Raw genomic sequence first — 22,688 nt, 5'->3', positions numbered from 1 at the left:
ACTGTGCAATCAACTCGTCTCGTTTCTCCCTTCGACAAGTACGACGACTTCCATCGGATGTTAACGCGTCCATTAAATGTTTTCATGTCTGTTGATGTTCAGGTCTTGGTCTGCACGGTAGTCGTAGATTTTCGTAACTGTCAGGCAGTGTGTTAAGTTATCGCACCATCAATGATGATTCACTTGGTTTCACACTGAATTGCTGGATTCGAAGAACCGAGTTTTCAAAACGAGCGAGGTATATCATCATGTCATTCTCTGAACTCATGTAAAAATTGTAGAATTCTGACTTAGCAGAATATGAAGCTTGCTTTGTTTTCTGTTCGAACACGGCATGTAGCTTATGTCACATGTCTCGCGCACTTTCACATGCAACCAAGAAAGCAATGACTTTTGCTTCGACTATTCTGACAATGATATAACTCGGTGCACGATCAAATTTGTCCCAGGTTTTTAGTGCATCACGCGTTTGTGCTAATGCCACATCCGCTGGCAAAGCCGCCGTTTTTTCTACGTCGCCAATACACACTCCCTATGCCCCGTCTGATGCACGTAACAAATTTCGTACTTCAAGTTCCATATGGCCCAGTGTTCAGCCCCACACAGTTTTTCAACAACACTGAAAATCCACTGCAGCCCCGTGAAACAATTCAGATTCACAGTTTCAAAAATTGCACGTGAGAATGTGCGGCGATATTGTTCACGTATACACAATACGAAACGCGCGTAGGCTACCGCACAACACACGCTAACGCGTTTCTGCCGTCACAAATACACAATACCCAGTTTCTTTCATGAGCCATGAACTGGCCCCATGACCTATTGCAGGAAACATCAAGAAACAAAGGGCGCAATATAAAGCGCGCGCACGACGTGGCTACTACAAGAAGACACATACATTTTGGGACATATATACTACACTGCATAGAGTGTATCATTAACATTTCACTTCAACAGTCAAATATTACACGTATCTTCCAACTGCTTTAAAACTATATTTCGAATGCAGCCATCTACAGAAAGTAAGGTTTCGACAATAGTTTCGTTTGGTATACAGTTTGGTAGAACGATTAATTCTAGTACACTGGCATAGACAACACCAAAAGTTCACTCAGGAAACAAACACCGCTGTCAATATCAACGTCGTAATGGAGTCTGATAGAATCTTCGTGAAATGTAAGAAGGATACTGAGCAAAACAACTTTGCTTTTTTGTTGTCAACTAATTACATAATCTTTCTGGGTAATAGCTTTTAAAAAATGTCGTGTACGAATTAGGTAACCGAAATAATTTACGACTCACTGCAATCTAGCTTCACCTGAAAGTGAAAATATTTCGTGTAAGTTGATGGCGCAGACTTTTATTTTAGCAGAAGTTATGAAAGACCTTAATAAAGGAAGTACAATTTTTATGACTATGTTCTATTAAATTTTTATTAACAGAGTACAGCTGTGGTTCTGGTTATTAGCTCATTTCCTGTGGTTTTATGCAACTTAAGTGAAGCCAAGGAACGCAGAAAGGTTTCCCTTCACTTCCTCGTCCACAAGGCAGCAGAGTAAAACCCACTGAAGTGAAACAGAATTTAGTGCCTCATGATGCAGTAAGCTGCGTGTTTGAGTCTACATCTGCATCCGAAGAAACCAACGAAATTTTGTAAATATATCTCGACAATTAATTTGGGATCCATGTAGAACTCTTAAGCTAAAGTGTTTGCAATTTGTGAGGCAAGTAAAAGTTCAGAATTAGATAACTGAAAATTACAAAAGCACATGATCAATAAAACACCTGTCGTATTTTGTGCAACACGTGTCTGAAACAGCTATAATGCTGTTTCAGACACTTGTACAAAATTTGGGGGTGAGGAAGAGACCACTGATATGAAAGGAAGAATCGATAGCATACAACCCGCAGTTCAATGCTCACCGACTCTCGTGTCATTAAATGGGCGGCATAGATTACCAACTACATTCCGCACACCGCACATCGCGATGAGCCGCATATTATCGCTTAGAATCAGTAGTCAGTCTCTACACCGAGCGAGCTGAAGCTCAGGGTAATTGGTGTACATATTTATTTACTTACGTATTTAATTACCGTCTCAAAGATGTACACACAAAAGAATTAGTTGACGTTTTACCCTAACCCGATCGCTCCATCAGTATAATGAAGGGAGCTGGAAAACACGTCACTTGTCGGCTACTGATAACAGAACTTCCTCGCAAATAACTTTTTTTTTTTTCAATTGCATGTGTGCTGATGCATTCCCATGTAAGTGGATTTCTCTAAGTTAATCTTCATAGAAAAATAAATGCGCTCTATGACAAAAAAAAGCTAATACCACGAAGGAATTATCATAGTGGGATGAAAATCGGTAGCTACAAGGTACCTGTACAGACAGATAAGTGATTACAATTTCAGAGAAATAGGATGCTTTATTCAAGAGAAAGATCGTCACAAACTGAGCAAGTCAATAAGGTGTTGATCCTTCTCTGGCCCTTATGAAAGCACTTGCTTGGCTTGGCGTCTATTAATAGCACTGTTGGATGTACTCCTGAGGGGTATCGTGCCAAATTCTGTCCAATTGGCGTTTTAGACCGTCATCCTGTTTGGAGGGCCCTGTCCATAAAACTCGAAATGTCTTCAATTGGGAGAGATCCGGCGACATTCTGGCAAATGTAGGGTTTGACAAACACGAAAACAAGCAGTTGAATCTCTAGCTGCGTGCGGACGGGCATTGTCTTGCTTAAGTGTAAGCCTTGGTTGGCTTTCCATGAAGGGCAACGGAACAGGGCGCAGAATGTCGTCGACATACAGCTCCGCTGTAAGGGTGCCGCGGAAGACATCAAATGAAATGGCATCCCAAGCCATCACTCGGAGCCGTACTGAGGGCGACCATCGGGTTGGAATTCCATCGCTTTCCGAGCCGTCTCCAGACATGTCTTCCCTCAGTTCGAAGTGCGACTCATCACTGAAGGCAATTCTACTCCATTCAATACTCTAGGTCGAATGTTGCTGGCACCACTGCAAACGGGCTTGTTGGTGTACAGACGTCAACGGAGTCGGCCTGAGGGGCGCCTTGAGCTGAACTCCCGTTCTGTGAGCCACCTTTTTATGGTACTTGTGGTCACTGAAACACGAGTCGCACGTCGGATCCATGATGATGAATCTGTGCTGTGAGTGCTTCTCTAACAACTATTCGGTTCTCACGTCCTGTCATCTCTCTAGGTCGACCGCTTTCTTCTTGGCACTGTGTTTGGCGTGTTTCACCAAATCCTGCCGACATTGTCGAATAGTGGCAGCGCTCCTATTCAACATGCTGTGCGATTTGCCGATTACTCCAAACGGCTTCTTTAGCCCCAACTACATGTCCTCTCTCAGTTGATGACATCTGTGTATATAGTTCACGCGCCTCTCTGCGAGGCATAGTTACTCTCCAACTCACTACACAGAATAATACGAGCGATGAAACTTCAATAGTGGCAACTATTTATTTACGGCTCATACAAAACAGATACGTTTTTAAAAGTTTTACTGACCTTCAAAGTAGTCAGCAGCATTGTGTATAACCCGTTGCTAGCGATGTGGAAGTCGTAGGATACTCTTAGCAGTGCCAGTTGTGTTGACAGTTCGAGTGGCGCGGTCTACTGCCCGGCGAATTTGTAGGAGTTCTGATGCAAATACCGTGAAGTGTTTCCTTCAGTTTAGAAATCGAGTTGAACTTACGAGGGCTTAAGTCAAGGGAGTGCAGTAGGTGGTATAGCACTTAGCAGCCCCATCAGTCAAACAAATCAGTAACAGCTTGCACTGTACGTGCTTGAGCATTGTCCTGCAAAATGATGGTCAGGTCCTGCATAAAGTGTCATTGCTTCTGTCTCTATTCTGTTCATTTTTGGAACACAACCCACGACCATCTTAGAGACAGGAGTGAAACCAGAAAATGGACTGATGTTGGGCACTAGAGTCTGGAGCAAGGTCAACATTCAACCTCAATAGTGATGTTATGAAGACTGCAGCCTACTTTCACCTTGAAATGACATTCAAGCACATCCCATGTTCGTCACATGATCATTAAAGTGAAATATGACACCACTGATGATCCTGCACACATGACGCCACCAATCAATAAAATCAAGTAACCAATCAAACCAATGAAAAAAAGATGGTGTAATTAACCCAGTTGTGTTAACGGAAAATTAAAATCCCTCTCCTCTTCACCCCTATATCCAGCCAATCATAGCAAAGTATTTTAGTGAAACGACCAACGAAAAATACAAAATGGAGTAAACGCTCAATGAGTCCCAAGTAAATTAAAACCCTTTCTTTTTTTCCAGCCAACCATAAATCAGTAAAAAAATAAGGTGTAAAAATGACGCCGAGTTGCATTACTTCACTTGAAAGTAAAAGAGAATTGCGTATAAATATACACCTCTGTATTTGTATAGCTATCCATTAAAGTGATGGGTGAAAATGGCTCCACGTTAAAAGATATGCATTATTTATGTAAAATGGCATGCAGGCACAGGTGCAGATACAGACACACACACACATACACACGCCCGCGCACGCACGCACACACACACACACACACACACACACACACACACACACACACACACACACCTTTTTTAGAGACCTCGCTATCAAAATGCAGAACCCCCAGCAGATGACATCCGTAATGTAGTGCAAGGATTTGTAAATGCGAATTTTAATTGGAACCATTGTGCAATACCCGCTGAGTTGGGTAATTTTCGCATAAACTAATATAAATTAAAACTTAATTAACTTCCCCTAAAATACGAGGGCTATTCGGAAACTAATTTCCGATCTCTCGGGAAATGGAAATCACTTTGAAAATCAAAAACTTTTCATTTGCAACAGTTAGCTACACCTTCCAGCTACTTCTCTACATAGTTGCCGCTCCGACTTACACATTTAATGCAGCGTTGTGCCAACTTTCCAATATTCTCGTCATAGAAGGCAACCACCTGTCCTTTCCGCCAACACTCTGCGCAAGTCTGCTGCTCGTTGACTGTGGCAAGACGTCGTCTTCAAAGCCAGCAATCTATGTGAGCAGAGATGAAACACAGGGGGAACCAAATAACCACTGTGTTGTGGGTGATCAGACACTTCCAACGAAACGGCTTCAAGAGCATCTTCATTGCCCTGCTCGTTGACTGTGTATGACACAGCAAGAACAGATGGCGTTTTCATATAAATCTGAGACTGGTCGCTTGGTCAGTTTGACCATGATACGTAATCAGCATGGTTTCAGAAAACATCGTTCTTGTGCATTCGCACGAAGTAATGGCCGCTATCGACAGGGGATCTCAGATTGATTCCGTATTTCTGGATTCCTGGAAAGCTTTTGACACCGTTCCTCACAAGCGACTTCTAATCAAGCTGCGGGCCTATGGGGTATCGTCTCAGTTGTGCGACTGGATTCGTGATTTCCTGTCAGGAAGGTCGCAGTTCGTAGTAATAGACGGCAAATCATCGAGTAAAACTGAAGTGATATCAGGTGTTCCCCACGGAAGCGTCCTGGGACCTCTGCTGTTCCTGATCTATATAAATGACCTGGGTGACAATCTGAGCAGTTCTCTTAGGTTGTTCGCAGATGATGCTGTAATTTACCGTCTAGTAAGGTCATCCGAAGGCCAGTATCAGTTGCAAAGCGATTTAGAAAAGATTGCTGTATGGTGTGGCATGTGGTCTTCTCTTCTTCATGTGCCGTCTCCTCTAAGAAGGTTGGCTGTCATCATGGCAATTTCTGATCTTGATTTGGCTGATCTAAGGAGTTCTGACGTTGAACAGTTGTACCAATTTTTTAAATTGTCAATCCAGGATGTCCGTCTTCTACCCCTCGTTCTCTTCCCACAAATTTTCCCTTCTAGTATTATTTGCAATATTTTGTAATTTACTCCCCTAATAACATGGCCTAAGTATTGTAGCTTCCTTACTTTAATAGTTTTAATTAATTCTTTTTCCTTTCCCATTCTTCTTAGGACATCTTGATTAGTAATCCTCGACACCCAACTAATTCTAAGTATTCTTCTATATGCCCACATTTCAAAAGCTTCTAAACTGTTCATGTCCTTCTTTTTCAATGTCCACGCTTCCATTCCGTATAATAATTTTGAGAATACATAGCATCTTAGCAACCTCATTTTTGTGTTTAAACAAATGTCTCTCGAACAGAATGCATTTTTCATCTTATTAAAGATACTTCTGGCCTGTCCTATTCTCGATTTAATTTCTTCTGAGCTTTCAATCTCCTCATTTACAATTGTTCCGAGATATTTAAATTTACGTACTTGATCGACTCTTTCCCTATTGATTGTAAGATTTTCTTGTTGGTGTGTTTTAGATATCACCATGAACTTAGTCTTGCTTACATTAAGAGTCAAGCCAAATTCTTCACTTTTTTCTGCGACTTTGTCAAGAAGTAATTGTAGATCTTTGAGGTTTCCAGCTAGTAGTGCAGTGTCATCAGCAAACCTAACATTGTTAATGTTTAGCCCATTCACTTTAATGCCAGCTATTTCATCTGATAGAGCTGCCTGGAATATGTCTTCTGAATACATATTAAACAATAAGGGTGAGAGAACGCAACCTTGTCTCACACCCGTCTTTATTTCTATATCATTCGATAACTCATTTTCTACCTTCATGTGGTAGTTGACGCTAAATAACGATAAGTGTGAGGTGATCCACATGAGTTCCAAAAGAAATCCGTTGAAATTCGATTACTCGATAAATAGTACAATTCTCAAGGCTGTCAATTCAACTAAGTTCCTGGGTGTTAAAATCACGAACAACTTCAGTTGGAAAGACCACATAGATAATATTGTGGGGAAGGCGAGCCAAAGGTTGCGTTTCATTGGCAGGACACTTAGAAGATGCAACAAGTCCACTAAATAGACAGCTTACAATACACCCGTTCGTCCTCTGTTAGAATATTACTGCACGGTGTGGGATCCTTACCAGGTGGGATTGACGGAGGACATCGAAAGGGTGCAAAAAAGGGCAGCTCGTTTTATACGAAGGCTATCCAGAAAGTACATTACATTTGGAATTAAAAATAAATAAAGTATTAGAAATTTTTTTTATTATATACAGATGAAAGCCACACTTAAATACTACTTTTCTACATAGTTGCCATTTAAATTAAGGCACTTATCGTAGCCATGGACGAGCTTGGAAATTCCTTCGTTGTAAAATTCGGCTGCCTGCGCCTTCAACCACGTGGTTACAGAAAAGCTGTGATTTTTGTGGATTTCCTGGAAAGAGGCACTACAATAAACTCTCAAAGGTATTGCCAAACTCTGCACATCCTCAGAAGAGCAATACAAAACAAGCGCAGGGGAAAGTTGGGCTCAAAGATCTTGCTGATTCACCACAACGCCCGGGCCCGAACGGCAAACGCCACTCGTAAAGTTCTCGAATCTTTTAAGTGGGAGTTGTTTCCTCATCCGCCGTACAGTCCCGACCTGGCACCGAGCGACTTCCACTTATTCCCAGCAAAGAAGAAGTGATTGGCTATGCAGCGTTTTGATGACGGCGCACAGCTTCAAGAAGAGGTAACCTCGTGGTTGATGGCGCCGGCGGCCGAATTTTACGACGAAGGAATTTCCAAGCTCGTCCATCGCTACGATAAGTGCCTTAATTTAAATGGCAACTATGTAGAAAAGTAGTATTTAAGTGTGGCTTTCATCTCTATATAATAAAAAAATTCCAATACTTTATTTATTTTTAATTCCAAAACGTAATGTACTTTGTGGATAGCCCTCGTATTATCACGTAATAGGGGAGAGAGTGTGGCAGATATGATACGCGAGTTGGGATGGAAGTCATTAAAGCAAAGATGTTTTTCGTCGCGGCGAGATCTATTTACGAAATTTCAGTCACCAACTTTCTTTCGGAATGCGAAAATATTTTGTTGAGCCCAACCTACATAGGTAGGAATGATCATCAAAAAAAAAAAAAAAATAATAAGAGAAATCAGAGCTCGAAGAGAAAGGTTTAGGTGTTCGTTTTTCCCGTGCGCTGTTCGGGAGTGGAACGGTAGAGAGATAGTATGATTGTGGTTCGATAAACCCTCTGTCAAGCACTTAAATGTGAATTGCAGAGTAGTCATGTAGATGTAGATGTAGATCACAGGAGCACACCCACGCGCCGCCTTCCAGGCGGGATACAAAACTGCCCACTATACTCATTACTTGCGGCAGTCAATCTATCGATTCCCGCAAGAGTTCAGGCAATGTGAATGCATCCACACTGAAGAAGATCATTGGCCGGTCAGCATTATCTGTATGAAGATGGTATCTGTCCTTTCGGACAAGTCAGCAAGAACAGACGACGTTTTCATATACATCTGAGACTGGTCGCTTGGTCAGTTTGACCATGAACCCATCAGCTCACAACGATCCACTCCCAGTCCAGTGTGATGTGGAAGGCAATAAAAACAAGTAATGATTCGGAAAAAGTATTTTAGTGATTGAGGATGGGTGTGAGGCATAAATTATCATTCAGTAGTAAGATGTGGTGTGTCATTGCTTCTTGAAACCCAGCACCAGAATGGCGTCAGAACAATCTATCAGTCTCCTAATTGCCAGAGCAGCATATATTACCGACTGGTGTCGTCGCACACTGCGCCATCAGCTGCAGAATGTGGCCGCTGATCTGCAGATGAGATCACTTGGGTGAAACTGGTATGCAGACCTCCACGTCGATGTCGGCCAAGAAGCACGTTCGCGAAAACTTTAACTACCTCGACTGTCGGGAAGGGTGCGGCTAAAAGACTAGTGAACTTGCCTACCATCCAGCAGGGAGTGCCTCTTCAGTGGTCTCCGTAGTCACAGTGAAATGCACACCACATTCAGTCTGCTAAAAACTAGTACCTGCCAATCGTGGCTGTACCGGAAACTTGCGCCAGTTGCATTTCAGAGACTCGAGCACCGTACATCCACCAAGCATAGTTTAACACCTCTGTCCAATGAATTTCCTTCACACCAAGAAAACGGCTCTAACCTGCAAACTCTGGCGTCACTACAAATTCCTCCAGTCACCCGGTCTTGCTAATTACAACCGCGAGAAGCGCTCGGCGAAGAATCACCCCAACAAAATATCCACAGCCATGGCATACGTGAGGCACCGCTGTATTCCAACCCCTTGTCGGGCCAGACGATTGCTCCAGGGAAAGTAAGAGAACAAAAGCCCGATGCTCCATAGTGACGAGAACAAAGTTTCCGGATGCCAGTGCACAGTAAAGCTATTAGCACGGCGCCAATGCGAAATGTCCAAGACGACATTAAAGCTTGCTATCTGAAAGTAGTCGGCTTGGTGGTCTTTGGTGACAGTCACTAACCTCCCACGAAATGACTTGCTTAACACGCCACTCCTGTTGATGTCCAGTTTCGACACAGCTTGGCAGTCCCCCATGCCCACACTGCCAAGGGCCAGAAGCTAAAGATAAAAGACAGGGCATCGGAAGTGACGTCATAAGCGCGTGACTGCGTGTGAGATCCCTCTCTAAGTTTTTATATACTTTTAGGTTTCAGATACATATTTTAACGGCTTTGCGATAATATTTACTATATAAGTGACTTATTGGTGGTTTCTTCGTTCACCTCTGCCTTTCTTGTATTGTGATCTGATCTTTGTGAGTGTTTCGCATCGAGCAACTTAACCTCTTACCTGTGTTTACATTTCACGCTGACCAGTTGCAGCTGTAGCGGCGCATCGAAAGCTAAGTACTAATTAATTGTTTGTGTATATTGGTTAATTTAGGAACTTTAGTAGTCTTCAACCGGTGTTCTTGGTGTTTTCTGGTGAAATAATTTCAGAACTTTATGGGGACTGTTTTCAGTTTCGTTACTGTGTCATTAGACGTTTGATTTTCTTTCTGTGTTAGTCTTTTGTTATATTTTCATTTGTTGTTGATTAATACTGTTAATAATAGTAGTTGCTTCCCTTGTAGAGTAAGTTTGTGATTATTGTAGTCAGTTTTTTAAAATCTTCTTATTGTAGTAGCGGAACTTAAAGTAGTTTTCTTGTTTCTATAACTATAAAATTTTACCATGAGCGATAATTGGGGGCTTTGCCGTAGATTCGTGAGTAGTGGATTGCGGTGTGAGACTTGTTCGAAGTATTTTCACTGGGGGGAATGCAGTGGGGAAGCCAGTGGGCATTCTGGTGAGATCCTCTCCTGGAACTGCAGGTTATGCAGCAAGAGTAAGTTGATAGAGGAGCAGGAGCGTAAGATCTGTGCCCTTCAGGTGCAGCTGAAAGACGCACAGGAAGAGCTAGATAGGATGAGGAGGGAGAAGGGGGTTGGGGAATGGGAGCTGGCTGTTTGCAAGAGATCTGCTAGGAGAAGGAGATTTTCAGATAGTTTTACTATTGGTGTTTGCAATAGATATGACCAACTGTCAGAGTCTAGTGGAGAGGAATCTCTAGTAGCTGTAGATATAGGAAGTATGCAGCAGGCCTCAGCAGTTACGGTGGCTAGGACAGTTGCAAAGTCGAAGAGAAAGAAGAAGGTTCTGCTGTTAGGTATTTCTCATGGCAGAGGTGCAGGCCAGCAGTTGCAGGAAGTGTTGGGGAGTGAGTACCAGGTCACCAGCATTGTGAAGCCTAATGCAGGATTGGCTCAAGTGACTGTTAACATAGGGGGGGGGGGGGAGGGGTTATGTAGGGATTTTACTAAAGAGGATCAGGTAGTGATTGTGGGTGGGGCTGGTAATAGTAGTGATAGGGATGGGGAGTATGACATAAATGGTGACCTGGAAAAGATAGCCACTCAGACTTGCAACACGAATGTGCATATCGTGGGACTGTTTCAGCGTCACGATTGGCCTCATCTTAATACAGCCATCAGGCGAAATAACATGAGACTTGGGGGTGCGCTGATGACAGAAGGCATGTGTCTCATTTCAGTGGTGCCGGTGGAGTTTTTCAGCAGGACGGGTTTCATTAGACATGGCCTGCACCTCAACGGGTATGGGAAGGGGAGGTTTGCAAAGCTTATAGGTGACAGCATAGGTGGGGGTGGTGGAATCACTCATGGGAAAATTCCTGTAGTAGTGGGTGTTAGAGATGCACCTTTTTTAGATTGAAGTCAGCTGATAGGTACTCCTGATTAAGGGAAGTCTCTCTAACAAAGGAACCACTTTCGACAAAGCTTTGGTATCCGAGTAATGAGGGAATTACTATATTTCATCAAAATATACAAGGTATTAGAGATAAAGTTAGCGAACTGCTTATGGATGTTGGCTCTCAAATTATTGGTATATCTGAACACTTCTTAAATAAGGAGATAATTCAGAGGCTTCCTTTTCCAGGATACAGGTTGGCTGGCAGCTTTTCTAGGAGCTCTTTGCGGTATGGGGGGGTAGCCATGTATGTGCAAAATGGCATCCCATTTGAGTCAATTGATGTTCAAAGTACTGCACTGAAAAGATGTTTGAATGTTGTGCAGATGTGGTTAAATTTAGTGGAGCTAAACATCTAACTGTTGTTATTTATAGATCCCCAGACTCAGATTTCACAACATTTTTGCTAAAGCTAGAGGAGGTTCTTGGTTCACTTTATAGGAAATTCAAAAAGTTAGTTATATGTGGTGACTTCAGTATTAATTGTATTAGTGATTGTGCAAGAAAAAGGATGCTGGTAGACCTCCTTAATTCATATAATCTTATACAAACTGTATTCTTTCCAACGAGAGTGCAAGGGAACAGTAGAACAACCATAGACAACATTTTTGTTCATTCCTCATTACTAGAAGGGCATTCTGTTAGCAAAAAGGTGAATGGCCTTTCAGATCATGATGCCCAAATTTTAACACTAAAACATTTTTGTGCTGTAACACACGTTAAATATAGTTATCAACTTTTTAGGAAAGCTGATCCAGTTGCTGTAGAGACCTTTGTAAACCTTATCAAGGAACAAGAGTGGCAAGATGTTTATAGTGCTGATATAGTATACGACAAATATAATGCTTTCCTCAAGACTTTTCTCGTGCTCTTTGAAATTTGCTTTCCGTTAGACCTTTCAAAACAGGGTACTAGCACAAACAGGCAGCCTAGGTGGCTCACTAGAGGGATAAGAATATCTTGTAGAACAAAGTGGCAATTATATCAAAACATTAGAAACAGTCAAAAGCTAAATGCAGCAGCCCATTACAAACAGTATTGTAAGGTGTTTAAAAATGTTATTAGGAAGGCAAAAAGTATGTGGTAGGCAGATAGAATAGCTAAGTCTCAGGATAAAATTAGAACCATATGGTCAGTCGTAAAGGAAGTGGCTGATCTGCAGAGACAGGTCGAGGATATAGAATCAGTGCGTAGTGGGAATGTGCGTGTTACTGATAAGTCGCATATATGTATAGTATTTAATAATCACTTTCTGAATATAGCAGATGAACTAAATAGAAACCTAGTCCCAACAGGGAATCATATAGCACTCTTAGAAAAAAGTGTTCCGAGACTGTTACCTGAAATGCTCCTCCATGATATGGACAAGAGGGAGACTGAATTAATAATTAAATCACTAAAGACCAAGAACCCTCATGGATATGACGGGGTATCTAGCAGAATACTGAAGTATTGTTCTATGTATGTTAGCCTAGTACTTAGCCATATCTGTAACTTTTCCTTTAGGAGTGGTCGCTTTCCTGACCGATTAAAGTACTCGGTAGTGAAGACACTTTGTAAAAAGGGAGACAGGGATAATGTTGACAATTTTAGACCTATTTCTATGCCATCGGTGTTTGCTAAAGTTATCGAGGAGGTTGTCTATACAAGGTTACTGGAACATTTAAATTCACATAATTTGCTGTCAAACGTACAGTTTGGTTTTAGAAATGGTTTAACAACTGAAAATGCTATATTCTCTTTTCTCTGTGAGGTGTTGGACGGATTAAATAAAAGGTTGCGAACGCTAGGTGTTTTCTTTTATTTTACGAAGGCTTTTGACTGTGTTGACCATAAAATATTACTGCAAAAGTTGGACCATTATGGAGTAAGGGGAGTAGCTTACAATTGGTTCGCCTCTTACTTTAAGAACAGAAAACAGAAGATAATTCTCCGCAATATTGAGAGTGGTAGTGATGTTCAGTCCCAATGGGGCACTGTTAAGTGGGGCGTTCCCCAAGGGTCGGTGCTGGGGCCATTGCTGTTTCTTATTTATATAAACGATATGCCTTCTAGTATTACAGGTGATTCAAAAATATTTCTGTTTGCTATTGACACCAGCTTGGTAGTGAAGGATCTTGTGTGTAATATTCAAACAGTATCAAATAATGTAGTTCATGAAATAAGTTTGTGGCTTGTGGAAAATAATTAGACTCAGTTTTTACAGTTTCTAACTCACAATTCAATAAGAACTGATATTTTGATCAGACAGAATGGGCATATTATGAGCGAGACGGAACAGTTCAAGTTCCTAGCCGTTCGGATAGATAGTAAGCTGTTGTGGAAAGCCCATGTTCAGGATCTTGTTCAGAAACTAAATGCTGCTTTATTTACCATTAGAACAGTATCTGAAATAAGTGACAGTTCAACACGAAAACTAGACTACTTCGCATATTTTCATACGCATATGTCGTATGGTATTATTTTTGGGGTAATTCTTCTTATTCAAAAAGGGTATTTTTGGCTCAAAAACGAGCTGTTCGAGCTATATGTGGTGTAAGTTCGAGAACCTGTTGTCGACCCCTATTCAATGGTCTGGGAATTCTGACATTGCCCTCACAGTATATATTTTCTTTAATATCGTTTGTTGTTAGCAATATTAGCTTATTCCCAAGAGTTAGCAGCTTTCACTCAGTTGTTACTGGGAGAAATCAAATCTGCACGTGGAATGCACTTCCTTGACTCTTGTGCAGAAGGGAGTGCAGTATTCTGCTGCATCCATTTTCAATACGCTACCACAAGAACTCAAAAATCTTAGCAGTAGCCCAAACACTTTTAAGTCCAAACTGAAGCGTTTCCTCATGGCTCACTCCTTCTATTCTGTCGAGGAGCTCCTGGAACAGCTGAAAAATTAAGTAAATTCCAGTGTTACATTGTTGATTTTCTTTATTTAAAATTACGACTTGTCGCCTGAATATGTTTCTTATATTTCATTTTGTCTGTTTCTACTATTGTGTTATAATTTCATGTATTGACTCGTTCCATGACCATGGAGACTTCTCCTTAATTTGGTCCCACGGAACATTAAATAAATAAAAAAAAGTTTAAAAAAATTCCAGCACCCCAAGTAACTGTAATCCCAGAACCCGCAAATATCGTGAGCTCAGTCACTGTGTTCGTACACCCAATCATCCTACATAACATAGTTAAATGATATTCACAAAAATGAGAGATGGAGGAGCCGAAGGACCTGCCATCTGGGAGATGGACAGATGGAAAGCGTCTGCCATCTGTCAAGGAAATAGACTAACTGAGTTCTGCAATCAACTTCACATGCTGATATCTAATACTCTGTTCGAGAACCGCAAGAGGAGGAGGTATACTTGGAAAACACCCAAGGACAGGGGAGATTCCAGGTGGATTACATCATGGTCAAACAGAGATTCCAAAATCAGATACTGGATTGTAAGGCATACTCAGGAGCAGATACTGACTCAGATCACAATTTAGTAGTGATGAAGAATAGGTTGAAACTTAAGAGGTTAGTCAGGAAGCATTAGTACCGAAGTACTAAAGAATGACGCAGTTCTCTGGAGAACTGGTGAAGAAAGGAACATATAGAAAACACTGACAAGAAGAAGGGACAGGACAATGTGAATGTATTAAGACATCAGGGAATAACCTCCATGATGCTAGAGGGCGCTGCAGATAGTAAAAACCTGAGAGAGGACTATTCACTCTCTCACTAGTTGTCACATTCAGGACTGCTCTTTAATGTTGATTTTGCACCCAAGAAATCATTTTTGTGAGGCAAAAGGAAGCTATCAGCATGTATTTTTCTGGAGTTGAGAATAAGCAGGCAGTTTGGTCATTTAACAGTAAATTTTGCAGTGGACGTTTGAGCCTTGGAAGCCACATGCAGCTATTAGCGTAAGGAGCATCTCGAAGCACTTACCGAGGACAGAATGCTGGTCCCAAGAATTACTCACTCTGATATGTAGACAAAGCTTTCGGCCGAAAAGGCGGAAAAACTGCTTGCCTGGACTTACCTGTCAGGCGCCTCTAGCCACGGCAGGGGCAGGGTTGCGAGAGAAATGTAGTTCGCGTGGCCAGGGCATTTCGACAAAGTTGTAAACGCCCTTTGTGAACAGGGATGGTAGCCATAAAATTTCGCGACTTTCCATATTCACTGCGGACCGGACACTATGGAGTGAGTTATCAGGTGTTGTCGGCCCTCTCGCGGCAGAGTTTTTTGGGAAGTATCAGACCTTTGAAACAATTTTTAAATAAACGTGGCATTTATGGCGGCTCTGAAACGGTCTTTGTTGGGACACAAAAGCACTTCTCTTAGTTTAACTGAGGCTCCTGGTCGGACACACTATGTCTTTCATGCTGTCCAGATAATGATCCCTGTCATAAATGTTTTGTTCAATTTAGAGCTACACGGAAGCTCAAAATAAACTGCCATTGGAAAAAAACAAGCCAGGAGGACAATATCTTCTCCTCTCTGCATGGGAATTTTGAAGTCACGGATTGGCTGCTTCTCCAGACAGGAGAACAACATCGTTGACTTTGACTAGGGTTGGCCGACAGATGGAGCAGACAAGTTAGAGGGGAGATATGGAGCTTGTGGAGTCTTGTGACTGGCACAAAACTCTAGTGGGGACAGTTGCGTGGGTGCTTTGGTGGAACATACTGAGGTTTGATGGAAAGGGAGGAGACGAGTAACTTAGTCTTCTGATTCAGACTCCAATCTGGAGAGGACTCTGGTCTTGACTTTTATAAAAAGTGGACTGCACTTGCGACATTTGTCCCGAGCGAGACTTCACACTAGATTAGCTGATGAGGACTTAGCTCTACTGACAGTTCAGACCTCAGACAACTGGCTGTGCTGAGGGCTATCTTATTCGTTACAGGTCTGCCACGTTGACGTTTGCTCTTCTTGTGCGTACTGCCGTATAAGTGAGTCAAATTAGTCTATTGTATGACCAGTGTACGGGAGTGTCACACAGTGGATTCTGCCGAGATTACAGGGCTCCATTAGACGGTAATTGCGATTTGTCTAACAGATCGCCAATCGAGCCTTTGAATATTTCGTGCCTGTGATAACGAATTACAGGCGCTGTACATCGCTGCTCTGCAGACACTTGAATCATGACTGTCACCTGAGACTGCGCTACACATCGAGAAAGGGGTACAGCATTGCTGATCTGGCTTGTTAGGGGAAACAGAATCACTGTCTCGCCACTTGTTCTCAGCTGCACCGACTTAGTATAACTTCTGTGTAGAATAAATCCATCAAAGTCTATTCAGTGCTAGACAATTTCAGATGCACAAAACTCATCAATACCGACAGCAAAGAACACAAAACGCTCATCAGTACCATGGGCCAACGAACTCACGAGACTCAAATAAGATGCCAGACGGAAACGAAAGTTATACCAAAGGGCGATAGCAGATAGGGAAAGACGCATATGACTTGAAGCATATAGGCATGCACAAGACTTATACAGACAGGCCCTACACAACACGCGTAGACAACAATGGGAGCTGTTTGTAGCAACACAAACAGAGCAAAATATATGGGGGGAACCATACAAAATACTGACAGAGAAGATTTAAAACCCCACTAGTTCTGGTAACGCTAAGACAGGGTGACGGCACGATGACGAGAGGATGGAGGAATACAGTGGAGTTTCTGCTGTACAAACTGCTCCATGACGAGACGTTATCGAAACAGACACACAATATATACAACACTAAGAGAAAACCTACACACACTATACAAACTGCACCTGTCACCTGACGTTTTACGCAAGAAGAGGTTGCGCTAGCACTCTCAGAACTCAGAAACAAGAAAGCACCTGGACCAGATGGTGTTCGGCTGGTTCCGGCGGGGGTTCAGGTCCTCCCTCGAGCATGGGTGTGTGTGTTTGTCCTTAGGATAATTTAGGTTAAGTAGTGTGTAAGCTTAGGGACTGATAACCTTAGCAGTTAAGTCCCATAGAATTTCACACCCATTTGAACCTTTTTTTTCCACATGGAAACACTGAGAAAACTAGCACTGCATATCACCCCGTACCTAACAACGTTACTGAACGATTCCTTAGGCTGGGCAGCGTACCTACATTATGGAAAACCTCCAAAGCAGTCATTATTAAGAAATCAGCGGACAGGAATCCTTCAGATCCAAAGACTTACAGGCCAATATGCCTAATAAACACCCTAGCAAAGATTTAGAAGAAGCTGCTGTGTAAGTGCCTGCAAACACAGAACTCTCAGGGGTATGAGCCAACACCGGTTCGGCTTCAGAACTGGCAGATCAATAGATTACGCCAACAACTAGGCCCTATACATAGTTGATACTACAACACAGGAATACGTAATGGTAATAATGATTGACATTGCCAGAGCATTCGATAATCTCTGGTAGCTCGCACTGTTTCAGAGGTTAAGACATCTGGAGGTATCGCAGTCATTGTGCAACAGTTTCCTAGACTACTGTAAAGACTGAGTAATGGATGGACAGCCGGAAAGTAATTAAAAGAATTACCAAAGACTGTCCTCAAGGGTCGATCTGCGGCCCCATCTTCTGGGACATAACAATCGAGCACCTCCTACAACTTCTGTTGGGGATCACAGGTCAGACGGAATTGTCACCTACGCAGATGAACTATTAGGTGTAGTCACTGCAAACAACAGAGCCCAGTTAGAAGAGAAATCCAGTGAAAAACTACAAACAATTACACAATGATGTAACAACAATAAACTCAGGATAGCCAAAAAAAAAAATACACATTACTGGAAAGATCACTCCAAAGGAATCCTTCTGTTAAAATTGGGGACACAAACATCAAACGAGCACACGTTACGCGCTATCTTGGGGTGCACATAGATGAAAAATTGAATTTTCACGAACACGTAAGGCTAACAACAGGCAAATCAGAAAAAATACTACATAAACTGGTGAAGCTGAATTCAAAACAATACAGATTACCTCTACCAGTCATACGGACATATCACTGTCACCTCTTAGAATCAGTAGTCAGCTTCGCAGCTAGCACGTGGGCACATAGACCGAACGTGATCACCAACAAAGTATCGGTCAGACGAGGGCAGAGAAGAGTCCTACTTAGCCTATCTGGAGCCTAAGGCACCACCTGACCGAGTGCACTGTGTGTGGTGCTCGGAATATGCCTCATGCCTCATAGATATCTGGTTAAAGATGGTACACACAATAACTGGTGTGCCGATGGAGACGATACGTCACCTTAGAAGTTGGCGTTTGGATACAGGGCAAGGTGAATGGGATGTAAGTGATAAGGGACGTAGACTGCACAACTTCCTCCCTGACATAAGGGAACGGTTGAGAATGAAACATATCGGTCCCAGCCGCGGTATGGTACATTTCTTAACCGGACACGGTCCTTTTCCCACGCACTTGAACCGCGCGAGTCTGAGGCAGACACCTACATGTACATGCGGGGAAGAAGGTTCCCCAGAACATACTGTCTTTTTCTGCGGGACATACTTAGACTACACAGATACAGACATAGATAAATACACAGCAATAAGAGACGAAGAACAATGGGCACAATTAAACGTATTGACAAACGGTATTTCGAAAACAACACTTGAAGAGTACGTAACAGACAGGCCTAAGTGCAACGTAACAACAATCTCCAGAAGGTGGACAGCGATACACACAGTGACGGCGAAAACAACGACAATGAGGAGAACAGGAGGAGGAAGCCGAGATGTGACAGTAGATAAGCGTAAGGTGCTGGCGATCTAGCCAAGAAATCCCCAAATGCTGTACACGGATGGGCACCTAAAGTTAATACATAGGATTAGTAATAAATGGGATAAGCAATACTATTTCTCTACTAATAACCACCATCTGTGCGTGTGTGTGTGTGTGTGTGTGTGTGTGTGTGTGTGTGTGTGTGTGTGACTAGCGGTCAACGCCTCGAAGAAACCATTCCGAGGTATTCACCGTTAGTCACATTCGCTCATGGTACTAACAAATCTCTCCTTTATCATATCATCTTTACACATTTTTCTTAAAAAGAACAAAATTTTATTTATAGTTCAATCTTAAATTATTGTTATTTTGAAAAATATTATTCTTTGTAAATGTTGTAGATAAAACAAAAGGAATGAAAACTGCAAAAAGATGAAAAACGAAAATTGTAAGATGTACGACCTGTTTTAAAACATCAGTTAACAGGTCTATAATTTGGTGTTAAATAAAAACAAAAATTGCGTTATCCAAGTTTTGAGCCAGAGTAAATAGCGCAGTCAGACAAACCTTAGTCTTTGCCAACCAGTCCCCTCCAGTCGCCACCCAGCGGACTGCCATTTTTTTTTTTTTTTTTTTTTTTTTTTTGCATCTGTTTGTGCTGCCGACAGTTCGCATTTTATTTGCTATCTTGTTTGTCCTCTTTTTTTAATCAACAGACTTCTGCCGTAACGTTTATACAGTATCAGTCCTGTGTTCATATATTAATCACCCATCAACAATTGAGTAAAATAATTACAAGGCCACCTTTTCAATAAAATTATTTCAGCACTCAAGTTCATTTAGGTTCTCATACATGTGATAACCTCAAATACACGCTAACAACAACAAACAAAGTAAAGGGGCGAAATCAATTTAGCAGAGGCATGGCCTAGCTAGTAAAGAATTACTAGTTAAAGTGGGTGCTGTCACGGTGTAAACCCGCAGTCCCCTTTAGCCTTTCAAATCATACTACAAGTCCAGTGTAGTGTTGCAAACTGTAAAGGAAGGCAGAGATTGAAATGCATCCAGGAAGTAGTTCAGAAAGTGGATGCAAGCGCTACGCTGAGATGAAAAGGTTGTCACAGGAGAAAAATTCGTGGTGGGCTGCATCAAAGCATTCAGAGGACTGATGATTAAAAAAAAAAGTAATTGGAATGAGAATGTAACTATACCATGGAATGTTAGGTCTTAAGAAGTGCTTCTTAGGTAAATAAAATATGTTCTTTTAGTACCTCATTTAGGCTACATAAAAACTAAAATAGGCCCTAAAAGTATTACGTAGAAAAGCTAAACGTAATGTATAATACACATTGCTGATGACTGAGCATATTATTACACATTAAAAAAAGAAAACATTGAAATATACACAGTTGCACTACACAACAGTCAATACAATACTTTCATGTTCAAACTGATCCCAAACATTTTTAGTTTTCCAAGATAAAAATGCAGTGTGAAACACATATACCCAGATATATGTTGAAACACATGTAATATGTAATTTAATAAATGCCAGATAAACCAGTGGTTTCAGACAGTCAGGCCATAATTGGTAAATAACTAAATTGGTAGATATCTATAACATTTTCTAGATTTTCCAGACAAAAACTTTATCGCTTGTCAGTTAGTATTAATTTATATGCCGTAAAAGAACGCTCTTCATCAACGGATGTGGGAGGGACGTACTTCACCACCGGCATATGCTGGACAAAGTTCTGCAGTCACAGGAGCTGGATTTTCTGCTAAGTTTGTAGTGATCTGCAAAACCTTTAGCATTACTGCCAGTATTTCGACTCCCACTTCACAAGACGTTTCTTTTATTTTTTTAGGTTACTCCAGTAAAGGAATGATCTTGTGAATAGCTCTCCCTGAGCCTTCTGATTCGGAAATAATAATTCTTCTCATAAATGTGTAGATGGATCTCATATACACCAAGTCTTGTGGACTTTTTTTTTTTTTGCTGAAGTTGTAGAGAGAGCATCTTCTGAGAGATTTTCGATTTTCAGGTACCTTCTGGACTCCTGGGAGATGCTTACTGTTGTATTCCACTGCTTCTAACCACGTTTCCCAGTAGGTGACAACACGTTCAGGTGGCAAGAGGACATCTGGAAGTTGTTCTTTGAATGCCTATATCCTTGACAGTACCTTAATAAAATATTTCTTTACCTTGGAGATTAATTTATTTACTTTAGGGAATCCTGATCTTATTTGCTCTGATACACAGTCAATACCATATGCTACAGAAGTTACATGCAGCATCAAAGGGTAGAATACTTGAAGTAACTGAAACGCTGCAATAATATATGCAGTGATATCTGTGAAATCGAGAAGCGCCTTGTTTCATCTATCGTTGACAAAGTGCATCATTGTTTGCTGATTAGTTTATGGAAGTTGTTTTCAACAAATCAGATAAGCCGTGGATTCCGTGTCTGGGCTCAACTTGCCAACAATCAGATTTTCACTCTACTGACCAAGAGCGTCCAGTAGTTTCTTCAACAGAAATCCTTGCGTATTGCTCACCAATATCTTTTTGGATTCTGTGCAACGCGTCAGTGTGACTTAAATCCGCACAAAGTTTTCGCAACGTTGACTCTGCCGGCAATACTTCTGAAGAAAACCTTTGAATATAGATTTCTCTAGTTTTGTAAAAGGGAAGTTTGCTACTACAGCAGCATGACACCTGTCACTGCAGGATTGGTTCTTTTTGGAGGATTCGTCAGATGTCTTTGTTAAAAAGGTTTGCTTCAATTATGATTTTTGTTCAACGTTTGCCTTATGTAACGCTTCATCTGCATGCTGAGTTAAGTAGGACTTTTTATCAGCCGAAAACAGATACAAGAAAGAGAAAATATGCTACGTAGAAGTAGATATAAAAAGTATTTGGTGTTGTTAAGTGACACTGGTACTTAATTTAAGGCAAATAAAGAAATAAAATAAAGAAAAACGTTGAAAACAGTTTAGCAATTTTAGAAGCATAGAAACAAGACAACTAATTTCTTCGTTTCATGCTTGGCAGAATATAATTTTTCCATCTGTCACATAGTGCAAAAACTCTGGCAGTCACAGTGCTATACGACTAGACAATGAACTAGCGTACATTTAAAACTATAACAGATTTTGAACAATGGACATCTAACACTTTAGACCTATGCTAAGTAGTAGTTTGGTCTCGCTTTCATTAAAAAAATAATAAACAAAAGAAACAAAAACTAGCTAGGTTGTTTTACAACTCTCCATTTGTGTTTGTTTCTATTATCTGAGATCAGTTCAAGGCCTGCTAAAATCTTTCTTTATGGAATCAGCCAGCTGTCTATGATTCTATCAGCTGCAGATTTTTTTTCTTGTTTCACTTTTTTTCAAATATCTCCTTCAGTCATCCCATCTTCCGTCCTTGAGAGCAATTCTAATGTTTTGAAACGACAAGAATTTTATGTTACATTAAAGAAATAGATACATTTCAGGATTTCAAAGTTAAAATAGCCAAAAATAGGAGTTACCACCGAAATAGGTTGACATAGGTGCGATAAAATTAAAGGCTTCGAATTTAACTGGTCATGAAACGCGTAAGTAAACGTTTATTTGCAACTAGGAACTCAGGGAAAGAATAGGTTTTAATACATAGGTCTGTTTTCTGCATATGACGTAGCATATAACACATCTATGCAAATAATAAAAATATCAGCATTTGCTTATAAAACAGAATTATCGAATTAGTAATAGGAAAATTAGAGAGGCATTTGGAGAAAAGAGAAGTGGCTTTACGAATATCAAGAGCT

Source organism: Schistocerca serialis, chromosome 6, assembly GCF_023864345.2.
Source record: "Schistocerca serialis cubense isolate TAMUIC-IGC-003099 chromosome 6, iqSchSeri2.2, whole genome shotgun sequence".
NCBI classification, from domain to species: Eukaryota; Metazoa; Arthropoda; class Insecta; order Orthoptera; family Acrididae; genus Schistocerca; species Schistocerca serialis.
This window is presented reverse-complemented; position numbering follows the sequence as displayed.